We start from the raw sequence: 7,713 nt of genomic DNA, 5'->3' as shown, positions 1-7,713 counted from the left end.
GCTTCAGCTGGCCCAGCTCCAGCCATTGTGGCTGTGAACCAGCAAATGGAAAACCTCCCCCTCTGTCTCCCCTGTCTTTCTCTCTAACTCTGCCTTTCAAAAATAAATCTTTAAAAAAAGAAAAGGTTGGGTAGTGGCCTTGTCATCCACCTGCCTCTTCTCCTTGTGCTGACACCACCCCTTTCTCTAGAGCCTCCAACCCACCATCCCCACAAACCTGAACACCATGTCTTCAATTAAGCTTCAGAGTTCTGACGGAGAGTTTTTGAAGTTGCTGTAGAAATTGCCAAACAATCTGTGACTGTCAAGGCCATGTTGGAAAATTTGGGAACGGATAATGAAGGGGATGATGACCCAGTTCCTCTACCAAATGTTAATGCAGCAATATTTAAAAAAAATAAAAAGGTCCCTCAGTGGTGCACCGATCACAAGGATGACCCCTCCTCCTCCTGAAGACGATGAGAATGCGAAAACGAGGAAAGCAAATGGATGAAATCCCTGTTTGGGACCAAGAATTCCTGAAAGTTGTCCAAGGAACACTTTTTGAGCTTACTCTGGCTGCGAACTACTTAGACATCCAAGGTTTGCCTGATGTCACGTGCAAGGCCGTTGCCAACACGATCGAGGGGAAGACTCCTGAGGAGGTTCGCGAGAGCTTCGATCTGAAGAACGCCTTCGCTGAAGCAGCAGCCCAGGTGCACAGAGAACCAGCGGTGTGGAGAGAAGTGAAGGGCTGTGCCTGACACGCTAACACTGTGAGCACTGTGCCATACTAGTGGCACTGCTCTGTTTATAACGGTTATTAGGCAAGCAGCAGACAAATGCAGCAGCAAATGATTTGTTGTAGCAGAACCTTGTCTTCCCAGCCTGTGTAGCTCGAGTTCAGATTCCAAACCTGAGTTTTTTTCTAGTGTGATCGAAAGTTCCCGTTTTTTTTTTTTTTTCTCTCTGAATAAAAGTGAACTGTGGGTTCTCGATAGAAAGTGGCATTTTAGGCTTTCCCTCTTTTTGTAAAGTGATTTCTGCCTAGTGTATTGTCCAGTTAACTTGAGTGCTCTTTTAAAAGTTGGCCTTGTAAATAAAACAGCTTCCAAAAGTTTTCTGAGCTAAAATTAAGAAAACATTATCTCCGCTCATGAGCTGGAAACTGGGAAGAGGCTGCTTGAACTAAGCGTTCTGAGTGGGGCCAGCTGTGGCCAGTCAGCCCCACAGATCCGTATGATCCTTAATTGGATCGGAGGACTTGTTCTTACTGTTCATCCTCTCAGCTCTGAATACATTGCCTAGAAGACTCAGTACCTGTACTTGATAGGGGTTTTGTTAGCTTTTCATTTAAAGAAGACACTTAAAAAAAAAAAGGGTTGAATCATGAAGAAACCGAACACCTAAATCAACCAATAACAGCTAATGAGATTAAATTTGTAATTAAGGGTTTGCCACCAAAGACAATCCCAGACCAAATGAATTCACTAGTATGTTACTACATTCTACTGAATGCTTCAAGAAGGATTAATTGCAATTCTGAAAGAATAGAGGAGAGAAGTCTTCCAAACTCATCCTAAAAGCCATGCATTACCTGGAAGCCAAATCAGACAAAAACACAGGGGAAAAAAAGTCAACAGCCAATATCCTTGAGGAACAGGGATGTAAAAATCCTCAGCAGAATACTGGCAGACCAAATCCAACAGCACACGGGAAGGATTCTTCATCATGATCAAGTGAGATTCATCCTATGGGTGTGCATATTGTTCAACATAAACATATGCAAATAAATGCAATCGCCATATTGAAAGCATGATGGACAAAATAATGTGACCATGTCTAAAGATGCAGAAAAAGGCATTTGGAAAAGTCCAAATTCTCTTCATGATGATAACTCTGAAGAAATTAGGCATAGAAGAAACATATGCTACCATAATCAAGGCCATCTACAACAAGCCAAGATGCCATCATACTGAAATGAGGAAAAGCTGAAGGTTTTCTACAAAAGACCTGGAACAAGATAAGCAAGCCCACTTTCACCACATTTATTCAATATGGTCCTGGAGGTCCAACTCCAGAGCAAGTCCCGGGCAGGAGAAAGGAACGAAGGGCACTCTAATTGGAAAGGAGGGAGTCAAATTGTCATTGTTTGCAGATGGTGTGATCTTAATATACAGAAAACCCCCTAAACTCTGCAAATATTATTAGAACTAATAAACCCATCAAAATTGAAGGATACAAAGTCAGTGTGCAAAAATCACTAGCACTGTTTTACACCAATAGAGAATTCTTTGAAAGAGAAGTCAATAAAGAAAGCCCATTTGCAATAGCTACAAAAATTCTAAGAATAAATTTAACCAAAGAGGTAACAGAGCTCTCCAATGAAAACCATAAGTTATTGATGTAACGAATTAAAGTGGACACAAAAACATTTTCTATTTCACATCCTGTGTTCATGGATCAATCTTGTTAAAAATCTATATAGATTCAATGCAATTGAATTCAATAGCAATGACATTTTTCCCAGAATCAGAAAAGCACTAGTAAAATTTGTATGGAATCCCAAATATGCTGAATAGGCAAAATGATCTTGAGCAAAAAGAACAAACTAGGAGGCACTGAACACATTTGACTTTAAAATACATTAGAGGGGTCGGCACTATCGCATAGCAGATAAAGCTGCTGCCTGCCATGCCGGCATCCCATATAAGTGCCAGTTTGAGTCCTGGCTGCTCCACTTCTGATCCAGCTCCCTGCTATGGCCTGGGAAAGCAGTAGAAGATGATCCAAGTCCTTTGGCTCCTGTACCCACGTGGAAGACCTGAAAGAAGCTTCTGGCTCCTGGCTTTGGAACTGCCAGCTCTGGCCTTTGCGGCCAGCTGGGGAGTGAACAACAGATAGAAGACCTCTCTCTCGCTCTCTCTCTCTCTCTCTTTGCCTCTCCTTCTCTTTCTGTATAACTCTTTCAAATAAATACGTAAATCTTTAAAATATATTAGAAAGCTACAGTAATTAAAAAAGCTTGGCATTGACATAAAAACAGTTATGTAGACCAATGGAACAAAATAGAGAATCTAGAAGCAAACCCATTCATCTAAAGCCAACTCATCTTTGACAAAGGTAATAAGAACATGCATTGGAAAGAGGACAATCTTTCAATAGACAGTGCTGAGAAAATTGAATACCCACATGTAGAATAATAAAAATGGACCCATTTCTCACTATCAAGAAAAGTCAAATCAAAATGAATTAAAGACCTAAGTGTAGGAACTGTAACTTTGAAACTACTAGAATAAAACATAGGATAAGTACTTCAGGACATTGGAATGGGTGAGGATTTTTTTGGACTGGACTCCAAAAGCATAGAAAACAAAAGTAAAAATATACAACTGGGATTTCATCAAATTAAAGAGATTAGGCATAGCAAAGCAAACTTTTAAAGAGATAATCTACAGAATGGAAGAAAATATTTGCAAAATACACAGCTAGCAAAGGGTTAATAATCAGACTATATAAGGAACTCAACTCAATAGCAAAAAAAAAAAAAATCCAATTTAAAAATTTACAGGAGGGATATACAAACCACAACAAGATTTCCCCCCTGTCCAGTTAGATTGACTGTTATCAGAAAGAGAAAAGATAGCAAATGCTGAGGATCTGGAGAAAAGAGAACTCTTGCATGCTGTTGGTGGTTACATAAGTTTAGTACGCCATTGTGGAAAACAGAATTAGGATTCCCCAAAAAGCTAAAACTAGAGCTACCAAACGATCCAGCAATCTCTAGCTGGGTGTCTGTCTTAGGGAAATGAAATCGCTCTGCTCCAGAGAGTGCAAGCCCATGTTTATTGCAGCACTTTCCACAATAGCCAAGAAACGGAAGTCATCTAAGTTTCCCTCGTCTGATGAACAGACAAAGACAATGTGGTATGTGCACACAATAGAAAACTACTCCACTATAAAACAGGATGACATCTTGCTATTTCCAAAAATGTGGATGGAACTCAGGGTCATTATGCTAAGTGAAATAAGCCAAGCACAGAAAGACAAGCAGCGTGTGGCCTCACTGATATGTGGAGTCTAATAAACCGTGGTCTTATTGACGTTGAAAACATAATGGCGGCCGGCGCTGTGGCTCACTAGGCTAATCCTCTGCCTGCGGTGCCAGTACACTGGGTTCTAGTCCCATTCAGGGCATCGGATTCTGTCCCGGTCCAGCTCTCTGCTGTGGCCTGGGAGTGCAGTGGAGGATGGCCCAAGTGCTTGGGCCCTGCATCCGCATGGGAGACCAGGAGAAGCACCTGGCTCCTGGCTTCAGATCAGTGCAGTGCACCGGCCACAGTGGCCATTGGGGGGTGAACCAACGGAAAAGGAAGACCTTTCTCTCTGTCTCTCTCACTGTCCACTCTGCCTGTCCAAAAAAAAAAAAATGCATAATGGCAGCTCCTAGAGGGTGGGAAAGGAAGTGGGGAGGGGGGGAGGACAGGGAGAGGTCACTAATTAGACAGAATTAAGGAGTTCTGGGCTTCCATAGCACAGCAGGGTAACTACAGATATTGTTAGTGGACTGTGTATCTAACCATTAAGAAAACCAGAAGATAGGATTTTGAATGTTTTCACCATAAAGAAATGTAATATGTTTGAGGAGATGGTTATATTTACCCTGGTTGGACATTACAGGATGTATGCATGTATCAGAACTCACATGATACCTCATTAATATGTACAATTTTATGTTTCTGTTAAAAATTTTTAATTAAAATAAGTAAAAGCAACAGGATATGATGATATAATGTCCCCAAAATAAAATCAACCCTTAATATGTATTATTATTATATCACATTAGCAAAACAAAATCAAAATAATCTATGACATAACAATTTGTGGTGCTTATTATAGAAAATAAATTTGAAAAGATGTTTCCAAAGCTACTCATCTCTCTAGAAAGGAGAAAATAGTTAAGGTTCTAGTATTTGATTGCTCTATAGTACTAAAGGCAAACTATCAATTCAACATTTGTGTCCCCTAAAATTCATAACTTGAAGCCTGACTCTTCAATGTGATGGCAGTTAAAGATGGAGCCTATGGGATGGAATTAAACCATCACAGTGGAAACCTCAGGAATGGAATTATTGGCCTTGAAAGGGGCTGAAGAGACGAGATTTCTGCTGCGCATCATATGGGGACACAGTGAAGACACCACCACTTGTGAGCCAGGAAGTGGGCCCTCGGCGTGTGCTGAATTTGTCAGCTCCTTGACCCTGGACTCTTCATACTGCAGAGTCCTCCAAAATCAATGTTCATTATTTATGCAAAAGGAGAAGAAGCAGGAGGAAGAGGAGGAGATGGAGGAGGAGGAGGAATGATAAGTTTATTTTGGTGCAAAAAAATGTGAAATCCATGCATATTTTTTCATAACGTGCACTCCCATGGATATTTTGCAGGTTTCTGTGTACGAAAGGAAGGCAATGTTCCATCTTGGAGAAGATGCTTCCTGAGTCATCTTTTCTTTCTCCTAGCTTCCTGCTCGTTGCTATCAGGTAAGCCTGCTGTAGATGGCTTTCTCTGGGCCCAGGAAGTCACAGGTGACTCACAAGGGGCTGGTAACTTAACGTAAAGTGAATCTATTGTTGTAGGGCCATTGGCATTGTAGAAGGCTTGCTGCTACGGCATAGCCTAGTGAAGTGAGATTAATATACCCCCTTCTGTTGCTTGGCCCCTACAATAAAAGGCTGAGGTTCCTTCATATAAAAGGCTGAAGCAAACCTGACTCATTTCCATTTGGAAAGTCTTTTTTTATTACATTGTATTGCTACTTCCAGGAAGTGACAGTGGGTTTGGAGACTGAGAAAAGAAATCACCATTTCATTTACTATTTCAGCTAGATATTAGAAGCCTTAGATACGTGTATTTGTTCTTTAGACAGAGCCATATGTTTTGAGGTCACAAATTTTTTGCGACATCCTAAGTGCTCTCTCCTTCCTTCTCATCTGCAACATGAGTTGATGCCAGCCCTGCTGTGACACTGGGCAAGCCCGCGCCAGCCTCCTGTGCTGGCAGGCACCAGCAACATCTCGTCCCTTTGCTTAGTCACTGGGTCAAATGAATCAATGAATAGAAGAAGACACTGGACAGAGATGTACATACACTGTAACTAAGAAACGTTCCTCAGTGAGGAGACAAAAAATAGAGTAGGCCCTAACTTTGCCTGCCCAGGCTTCTAGGATCCACAGTGCATCCAGGACTGTCGAGGGGACAGCTGCTTTGCGGTGGAAATGATCACTGGAGCGACATTTGGAAAAGTGCCTTTAGCACACTCCTAGCTATCGAATTTTATTTCAGCTGCAGATGCCTTAAGTCGATAGAATCGAAATTTTACAGGCTCCAAGGGCAAACATCTTAGTTTGGGTTTTTGCAAATAGGGATAACCATAGCAGATGTGAAGTGAGTGTGTCAAAGCTTTCTAGAATTTCTTCGCGCTGTGCTGTCAGAGCCTCACCCACCCACCCACCCGAACGTCCACCACCCACTCACCCACTCACCCACTCACCCACCCGAGCGTCCACCACCCTTCCCCGAGGCATTTTGCTGAATGCTCACTGTGTGCCAGCTACTGCATCATCTCAGGAATATAAAGATGGACAACCCACCTGTGCCGACACCTGCATGTGTTCTGCAGCCCCGCCACCAGGAAGCTCATGCTGTCGCTCACACTGCGGGTAGTGCAGAATTCCCCTGTTTGGGAAGGCGCTGGCAAGCCTTGCTCCTGCTCGGAAAGCCCAGATAGTGTCAGAACCTTGGGGTGCATATTGATAAACAGAGGAATTGAGTGACCTTATGGGGGCAAGGCCCAGGGTACCACGGACTTGATTAAGAGGGGTGATTTCCTGGCCAAGATCTGGAACTGGCTTTCCAACGCATAGAAGAGGAAGGCGGAATGGTAGTTAGGCTCACCACAGCGCTTGAAGGCTGCTCCACTTTCCTCTGTGGCAGCCAGGGACCCGTGCCCCACCCTGACCCTATGCGCCCCAGGAAAAGGCTCTGAAATAGACTCATGGCTTTCAGCCTGCGCTCGCCACCCCACAGCCTAGGCTTAGAGGTCTCAACCAGAAAGACAAGCAGATCAGACTACCAGCCTGGCTGGGGGACTGAAGACTTCACCTAGAGAATCTCTACTGCTGATTACTTTACCAGGCCTGCCCAGGGATCTTCAGCAGCTTCCAATTATGGCTTTGGGTGGGAGGAGCCCTGCACAATTTCGCGCTACCTTGGTTGTGGCATTTGCACGTTGCGCATTCTACTCCACATTTCCACGAGGAAGTTTGCATTTGAATCACGCCACTGACACATAAAAGAAGTCAAGCAAGGATTCTTTTCTGCACCGTGTTATTATCAGCACTCCCATTTTATAGATGAAAAAACCAAGAGTCAGAAAGAATACAAAGCTTGCATAGCCTAACTTGATAAGTGAAATAGGGTTTAGATAAAAACCGTGCTTTCTGAAGAGCCGATTTCAAAGCCAGGATTCCGGCTGGGGAGGCGGGTTTTTATCACCTGGAGGACAGAAGACTGCAATTTTCTTTTCTTGGGAATTTCTTTGAAAATCATCACCATGCAACAATTCTCGCAAAATGTACTTGTAAGGGTACAACTTTGCTTGGCCACAATCTCCAGGGAACTGAGCGTTTTTCTCTCTGATGGTGCTAGCCCTCTTGGAAAACAGTCTGCGATCAG

At 43.0% G+C, this 7,713-nt stretch overlaps 1 pseudogene; it reads left to right on the top strand.

Moving 5' to 3' along the window:
• Nucleotides 1-226: 226 nt before the first annotated feature.
• On the top strand, nucleotides 227-743 carry LOC133751988 (S-phase kinase-associated protein 1-like; annotated as a pseudogene).
• Nucleotides 744-7,713: the final 6,970 nt, after the last annotated feature.

The sequence above is a fragment of the Lepus europaeus genome, chromosome 2, assembly GCF_033115175.1.
Source record: "Lepus europaeus isolate LE1 chromosome 2, mLepTim1.pri, whole genome shotgun sequence".
Classification (NCBI taxonomy): domain Eukaryota; kingdom Metazoa; phylum Chordata; class Mammalia; order Lagomorpha; family Leporidae; genus Lepus; species Lepus europaeus.
The sequence above is the reverse complement of the archived record's forward strand: the minus strand, read 5'-3'. Positions and strand labels throughout refer to the sequence as shown.